The sequence below is a fragment of the Echinops telfairi genome, unplaced genomic scaffold, assembly GCF_000313985.2.
Source record: "Echinops telfairi isolate 266 unplaced genomic scaffold, ASM31398v2 ScPeMD7_7469;HRSCAF=8507_1, whole genome shotgun sequence".
Classification (NCBI taxonomy): Eukaryota; Metazoa; Chordata; class Mammalia; order Afrosoricida; family Tenrecidae; genus Echinops; species Echinops telfairi.
In genome coordinates this window covers 70,588,129-70,597,033 of record NW_022111373.1, presented here as the reverse complement: position 1 = coordinate 70,597,033, position 8,905 = coordinate 70,588,129, and the positions used below count along the sequence as shown (strand labels likewise).

The following is an 8,905-nucleotide window of genomic DNA, read 5'->3' as shown; positions in this document are numbered from 1 at the left end:
GTGGAGAAGCATTTAAGAACTAGAGGAAAGTTGTATTTTTCATCGTTGTATGACTGCATTTTTAAACTAAGAAAATTAATCCTGTGAGGTGATTACTTAATATCTAAGAACTATCTGTTCCTATGACTTATTTTACCTACACACATCTTTACATATGTATATGTATGTTATGTGTGTACATATAACCTTTAGGTTAGCAGCTGAACACTTAATCACTGAACAACAAGGTCTCATATATGTCACATATACAAACACACATAAACATATTTGCATTGTATTTAGGTAGTGGTTGTTACAAATTATGTATAACAGAATTTACTCAAACATGCTTTAAATAATGATCTAGGAACACCAGTTACTTTGGTTCAGTTGTACACACTTGTCTCACTTTCAGTGTTATCTTTCCCATCACCACAAATAAAAAATGACTACAGACACTTGTCTGTCTGTCTGTTGTACTGTGGTGCTTGTGTGTTAACATGATACTGGAAGCTATGTCACTGGTATTAAATGCCAGCAAAGTAAACCTAAGTGAACAGGTTTCGGTGGAGCCTCCAGACTAAGAATAGACAGTGATGAAAGGCTCAACTTCCCACTTCAGAGGAAGATTAGCTGAAAACCTTCAGCATAGAATAGAAAAGCTGTCAGTTCCTGAAGGCCTAATGAATGGAAGCAGAACATCTTCAGAGGTTGTGCCAAAGGAGGGGCTCTCGGTCAGAAGACACTGACAACATGACTGAGGAGGAGCTGCCTTCTCAAAGCCGAGTCAACCATGGTGACGGGAATGGAGCACAGCTGGTGAGAGCAGAGCCTGTGGGTCTTCACTCGCTGAAGAGGCCCAACCCCAAAGGAGAAGGAACAGCTGCAAACATCAAGGAATAATCAGAACTTAGAATGTACGAAGTAGGAATTTAGGCAAATTGGTAATCATAAAACATGAAATGGAACACACAAAGATTGATATCCTGGGCTTTCGTGAGCTGAAATGGACTGGTATTGTCCATTTTGAATCAGAAGATATGTTTACTATGCCAGAAATGGCATAATCAAGAGGAATGGGGTTACATTCATTGTCAAAAAGGACATTTCAAGGTCTATCTTGAAGTACAGCAGTAAGAGGATTCTATCTATTTGCCTTTAAGAAAATCCAATTAATAACAACTATTATTCAAATTTTCACACCAATCACAAAAGCTAGCGATGAAATTGATTCTATCAATGTGTTCTGTCAGAAATTAAAGAAGCAATCAAGATGCATTGATAACTATCAGAAATTGGGATGCAAAAGTTGGAAACAAAGAGGCAGGAACAGTAGTTGAAAAATACAGTCTTGGTAGAAATGAAGCTGGAGATCAAAGGATTGCATTTTGCAAGACTAACAACTTGTTCATAGCAAATACTATTTTTCAACAACACAAACAGTGATTACACATGTGGACTTCTCCAGATGGAATACATAGAAATCAAATAGACTACATCTGCCGGAAGAGAAGCTCAATATCATCAGCTAAAACCAGGTCATGAGCCAAATGCAGAGTAGACCATCAATTGTTCAAATGTAAGTTCAGGTTAAAGGTGAAGAAAACGAAAACAAGCCCATGAAATCCAAATACAACCTTGATTCTATCCAACTAGAACTTCAAGAACATCTCAAGAACGGGTTTGCCGAATTGAACATTAATGATGGAAGACTTGGTGAACTGTGGGAAGGAATCAAGACTATCGTTCATGAGGAAAGAAAAGGGTCATTTAAAAGCCAAAAAACGAAAAAATATATCAAAGTGGATGTCAGAAAATACTCTAAAATGTGCTCTTAATCATAGAGTAGCTAAAGCCAATGGAAGAAAGGGTGAAGTCAAAGCTGAATATAAAATTTCAAACCGCAGCTAAAGAAGACAAAGTCAAATATTATAATGAAATATGCAAAGATCTAGAGTTAGAAAATCAAAAGGGGGAGGGAGGGGGGGGAAAGTGAGGACCTGATGCTGGGGGCTTAAGTGGAGAGCAAATGTTTTGGGAATGACGAGGGCAATGAATGTACAAATGTGCTTTGCACAGTTGATGTATGTATGGATTGTGATGGGAGTCATGTGAGTCCCTAATAAAACGATTAAAAAAAAAAAACCAAAAAGGAAGAATGCATTCAGCATGTCTTAAACTGAAAGAATGGAAGAAAAACTTCAAGCCTCAAGTTGAAATACTGAAAAATTTTATGAGTAAAATATTGAATGGTGCAGGAAGCATCAAAAGAAAATGGAGGGAATACACAGTCACTGTACCCAAAATAACTAGTCAGGATTCAAGAGGTAGCATATGAGAAAGAACCAATGGTGGAAGAAGTTTAAGTGCACTGAAAGCATTAGTCAAAAGCTAGGCTCTAGGAATTGATGGAGTACCAATGGAAATGTTTCAATGAGCTAATGAAGTACTGGAGGCACTTACCTGTCTATGCCAGGAGATCTGGAAGACAGCTACTTGGCCAACTGGCTGGAAGAGATCCATATTTGTACCCATTCCAGAGAAAGGTGACCCAAATTGTAGAACAATATCATTGATATCACATGCAACTCAATGTTCCTGAAGATCATCCAAGAATGGTTGCAGCAGTACATGGACAGGGAATTGCCCAATTCAGAAGAGGACATGGCACAAGGGATATCATTGCTGATGTCAGATGGGTCTTGGCTGAAAGTAGACAATACAAGAAAGATGTTTACTTATGATTTATTGACTATGCCAACGCATTCAACTACTGTGTGGGTCATGAGAAACGATGGATAGTCTTGAGAAGAATAGGAATTCCAGAACACTTCATTGTGCTCCTGCAAAACTTGGACATGGATCAAGAGGCAGTTGTGTGAACAGAACAAGGGAATACTGCATGGTTTAACATCAGGAAATGTGTGTGTGAGGGCTGTATCCTCTGACCATATTTATTCCATCTATATACTGAGCAAATCACCAGAGAAACTAGTTTATATGAAGAAGAATTTGGCATCAGGATTGGAGGAAGTCCTTTTTTGTTTGTTTTTAAATCATTTTATTGGGGGCTCATATAACTCGTTTCACAATCCATACATACATCCATTGTGTCAAGCACAGGTGTACATTTCTTGCCCTCATTATTTTCAAAACATTTGCTTTCTACTTGAGCCCTTGATATCAGCTCCTCATTTTTCCCCTCCATTCCTGCCCCTTCCCTCATGAACCCTTGATAATTTATAGATTATTATTGGTTTTTTTATGTCTTACACTGTCAGATATCTCCCTTCACCCACTTTTCTGTTGTCCATCCCCCAGGGAGGGGGTTATATGTAGATCCTTTTAATCTGTTCCCCTTTCTACCCCACCTTCCCTCCACCCTCCAGGTATCGCCACTCTCACCACTGGTTCTGAGGGGCTCATCTGTCCTGGATTCCCTTTGTTTCCAGTTCCTATCTATACCAGTGTACATCCTCTGGTCTAGCCAGACTTGCAAGGTAGAATTGGGATCATGATAGTGGGGGAAGCGGGGAGAAAGCATTTAGGAACTAGAGGAAAGTTGTATGTTTCATCATTGCTTCACTGCACCCTGACTGGCTGGTCTCCTCCCTGCAACCCTTCTGTAAGGGATGTCCAGTTGCCTATAGATGGGCTTTGGGTCTCCACTCCGCACTCCCCCTCTTTCACAATCATATGATTTTTTGTTCTTTGTTGCCTCATACCTGATCCCTTCAACACCTCCTGTTCACACAGGCTGGTGTGCTTCCATGTGGGCTTTGTTGCTTCTGAGCTAGCTGGCCGCTTGTTTACCCTCAAGCCTTTAAGAGCCCAGACGCTATATCTTTTGACAGCCCAGCACCATCAGCTTTCTTCACCATTTGCTTATGCACACATTTGTCTTCAGCAATCGTGTCTCGAAGGTGAGCATCATAGAATGCCAGTTTAATAGAACAAAGTGTTCTTGTATTGAGGAATTACTTGAGTGGAGGCCCAATGTCCATCTGTTATTTAATACTAAACCTATAAATATATGCACATAGATCTATTTCCCCATCATTATATATAAATATATTTACATATGTCATGCCTGTATTTAGACCTATATGAATGCCCTTTGCTTCCTACGTCTTTCCTCTATTTCCTTTTACTTTCCTCTTGCCCCATTATTATGCTCAGCCTTCATTTGGGTTTCAGTAATTCCTCTCAGTTACATTGCACTTGATCAAGCCCTACCAGGCCTCTTACACCCTCCTCGCCACTGATTTTTGGATCACTTGTTGTTCCCTTGTCCCTGGGTTTGTTAACACCACTTCCTTCCCAGGATTGGAGGAAATCTTATGCACAACAGAACATGTCAGGACCCACTGGAGAGCATCTAACTAACAGCAGACTAGAGAAGCAATGCTGCTTCCCTTCTGCCCCACCTCTATCACCCCATAACCTTCGGTGAATATTGTTCCTTGTATGTATAGCTGTAGTGGTCATTTTATAAAGTGAAACCAGAGATCATTTATCCCATTGTGATCAACTTACTTTGATCATAGTAATGTTCTCTAAGTTCATCATGTCCCAAGAGATTTTGTGACCTCATTATTCTTTATGGCTGTGTAATATTCTGCTGTAGGTATGTATGTGGTAGTTATAGAATCGTTTGTCAATTAGAGGATTAAGAGTGAAGGGGCGGAGTCTAGTCTGTCAATCGAGTCATAGCCAATAAGGCTTCTATGTGATGGCCTTCTCCTGAGAAGTCTGGGAACTGCTGTATTTTCCACCTTGGAGACGGGAGACACTTTCTCTCTCTGCTGACTTCCTGCAAGCATCCCTGAGGAAAAGCTACAGGGACCAACCCTGATGCAACCAGCACACTGGACCCAGAGAAGCCACATGGAGACTTCTGTCAGCGCTGAGATGCTTAGAACGCCACTGGATCCAAAGACCTTCCCCCCACTGGCCTGTGATTGTCCTGCCTTCAGCGTCATTGCATGTGTTTCATGAGTCTGAAGAGGACTTTATAGATTGGTATCAGATATATGGACTAATATCAGACATATGGGCATGGACTGGACTAGGTGAGGATGCTTTCTTAATGTACAATTACCCTTTACATAAAACTCTCTTCTACACATATGAGTTTCTATGAATTTGTTTCTCTAGTCTACTTGGAATAACAAAATGTACTACATTTTGTTTATCCATTCATTCATTGATGAAACTTAAGTTTCCATCTTTTAGCTATTACAAATAGTGCTTCAGTGAATAGAGTTCTAATTGTGCCTCTTTAAAGTCTGCTTTCTACCCAATGCATGTTTCTTTGTTCTAGTATGCCCTTAGGGTTTTAAAAATTGCCTCCAAACCACCCCTAAACGTAAACTTCCTCAATCCCTGACTCTTCCTAGTAGTCCTCCCTCACACTCCATCAGTGAACTGTTGGTGTGCTGAGCAGCAGAGGTCCTGGAGCATAGATGTGGGAAACTCTCCTCAGCCCTCCAGGTGGGGGCAGTAGAGTTAATCAGGGGAAAACGCTGACTTCTTGTTAGGGGAATGGGATTTCTGGTTCCTAAGAAATAAGGAGATATCTGTCTGCCTATCCCTCCTGCTAAATAAGTTAAAATACTCTGAATATCATATCTGAGCCACTTGGGAGAAGATTATAAATGCTGGAAAGGATGAAATGTGCTGGCGACATGTCCCAGGGCGTTTTTTTTCCAGCTTGGCCAATAGAAACTTTATTACTTTTTATAACAGCGTGTTATGCTTTCTTGCCAGTTGCCTTTGGGGGCAGGTGTTTTCTGGGCTGGAGCTTTCTGGGCTTTCTGAGCTTTTAGAGGCGCGGCCTTCTGACCCGCAGCTTTCTCCTTCTGGGCAGGAGCCTTCTTGCCGGCGGTGGTGGCAGCAGCCCCTTTCTTAGCTGGAACCTTCACAGCACTTGCTTTTTGGGGAGAAGCCTTCAGGAGAGCCGCCCTTTGAAGCTTCATAACTTCATACTTTATTAGCCGGTTCCTCCTTTTCTTTGCCTTCATGATTTTAAAACGATCAAAATCTGTCATCTTGACTTTGTTTTGTCTGGCTTCAAACTTTTGGGCCCATCTTGTGGCTGCCCGTTTTGTATTGATATCCGCCTTCTGCCAGGCTTGTCGGACATACTTCTGTCGGGCACTGTGTGGGAACTTGAGGATGAAGTCAGTGCGCTGCATGCATTTGAAAGGCATGGCCTTCTTCCTTACTTGCGTGCAAGCGCCATCAAACAAAGCCCTGTTCTGATCAATCACATCTACAGTCACGACCAGTTTCCCGACATGAGGTCCAAAGGAGATGTAGCCACCCGGCCAACCTCCACGAAGCCCCTGAACACCACGCGTTGCCCGGAATGACCCGGCACCCATTCTGCACCTCAGCACCCTGGCCGAGGCGGGGACCAGGGGAATGCCCCAGGACGTTTTTATTAAGAATAACACGAGAGGTCCTTTTTATATGTGCTGGAGAAACTCACAACTTCAAAATGCACACACAAAAACTGCTCCCTCCATAAGCCTTTTTTCTCTTGCCAGAGAAAAAGGAAACTAACAAAAAAAAATTTTTTTTCCACTTTAGATATTTTTGTTATTGTTGAGAATTATACAGCAAAACATGTCAAATTCAATAATTTCTATGTGAACAATTTAGTGAAATCGATTACATTTCTTTAAAGTTCTGCAACCATACTCACTCACCTTTTTAGAGCTGCTCCTCCCTTATTAACATCAACGAACTGCCCCTAAGTCTCCTGTCTAATCTTTCAAATTATTATCGATACAACATCATACTGATAGAGTTGATAAAAGAGCTTAATGTTGAAGGTAGGCTTTCATTACTAGTTAAACTAAATTATTGCTTGGTGTTAAGGACACTCCAGGGAATATTTATGGCGCAAGTTTTAAATATTATCTCAGGGCAATAGTTTCAAAGGTTAATTCAGCCTCTTTGGCTCCAGAAAGTCTAGAGTTGATGAAAATGTAAAATTCCTTTCTGCATTTCCCTCCCTTTGATCAAGATTTTCTATGGAATCTTTGATCAAAAGGTTGGAAAATGATAACTGGGTACCCAGTTCTTAGGGTTGCCTGGTAAAAGAGGCAGTTGTTCTTGGAGGTAATTAGCCATATATTTCAAATCCACCTCCTACTCCAGGATAGAAATCTGTTAACCAAAGTGGCTGTGATAGTTAGGTTTATTGTGCAAATTAGGCCAATAGGAGCATGTGCAGGGAGTTTGATCAGGTCGCAGCTTGATTGGAGGGCGATCAAGATAAATGAAGACAGCCACATTCCATATCTCTCTTCCTCCTTGGTTATCAGACCAGCGTGCTGGTGTCTTAGTTAGTTCTCTGTACCTGTGTGTTGCACTATCTGTGGGCCAAGCCATCCTTTGGATCAAATTGCTAGAGCTTGAGCCTCCTTTGAGACCTGCTTCATCACGCTGCTGGTGTGTACAACACTTGAGCTTGAGGCTGGTAGATTCTGTCACTGCATCGCCTGAGTTCAAGATCACATGGGCCTCCTTTACTAAGCTCCCATGCTACTGACTGTTGCTGACTCACCCTGCTGTCTGCTGCCTGAAGGCAAACTCTGCCTGTCTTGCCTGAGGGAAGACTCCCCTGTCTGCTTTCCTTGACCTTGGACCCAGCAGCCCACGTGAGTTGAAGGACTTCCAGTATATTAACTGTTCCACGAAAGTGAGTTGAACTGAGCCCTCTGTACTACTGTGTGGACTAATTAGTTGTTGTATTCCTTCTTGCTGTATAAACCTACTCATATATATCTGTCTATATCTATATCTATATATTTATGGGTGTCCTGGTTTTGATTCTCTAGAGCAGTGGTTCTCAACTTTCCTAATGCCGCAACCCTTTAATACAGTTCCTCATGTTGTGGTGGCCCCAATTCTTTTCATTACTACTTCATAACTGTAATTTTGCTACTGTTTTGAATCAGGCGACCCCTGTGAAAGGGTCATTCACCCCCCAAAGGGGTCGCGACCCACAAGTTGAGAACTGCTGCTTAGCACAGTGGCCCTACTTCAGCCAAACGACATGAAAGTTCCACGGCTCCTTCTACACGCATCAGCAAAAGCTGAGTTGAGAACCTTGACTTTCACCCTTGCCTAGAGACACTCCTCCACTAACTTCTATTTTGTTCTTCAATGACCTCTCATTGTTTTGGATATATATATATAATTTTACTTGGGGCTCATACAACTCATCACAATCCATACACACATCTATTGGATCAAGCACATTTGTACATTTGTTGCTGTATGGCCGGATCAATACCAGGCTGGCTTCTAGCATCAAATGACCTTGAGTCTTCCCCACCCATGTGGAGCTGACCAGAGCTAGCTGAAACAACGAGCAGCAAATGGCCTTGAATCTCCCTCACACACCTGCGGAGCTGACCAGAGCTGGCTAATGGCCCACTTTGTTCTCCACCTGCCGCTCTACACCTGGCACAGCCCATTTGGCTCAGTACCCATTTTGTTCTTGCCCACCACTCTGCAGCCGGCACAAATACACTCGGAACTGGGAAGACACCTTACATTCCAGAAACCCAGACATACCCATATAAGCAGCAGCCCTGTAGCCTGCAGTGCGACTCCCCAGCCCGGATGTTGTGGAGCGTGGGACTTCACACAGGCTGGGTTTTTTTCTCCCTAATAAAGCCTGTTTGTTCTAATTCGACTGATTTGGTTTCTGGCACCTCTCGATTACCTTACAGTTGCCATATATTTTTAATTGTAGTCTGGCTGAAAGATTGCAAAACAAATTTGTTTTCCATTCAACAATTTTTTTTTCTTTTTAACATTTTATTAGGGGCTCATACAACTGTTATCCCAATCCATACACACATCAATTGTGTAAAGCGCATTTGTACATCGTTTCTCAAAACATTTT

At 41.9% G+C, this 8,905-nt stretch overlaps 1 pseudogene; it reads right to left on the bottom strand.

The window, feature by feature from the left end:
- Window positions 1-5,711: 5,711 nt before the first annotated feature.
- The window catches only part of LOC101646251, an 18,380-nt pseudogene continuing 15,186 nt past the window's right edge, over window positions 5,712-8,905 (bottom strand).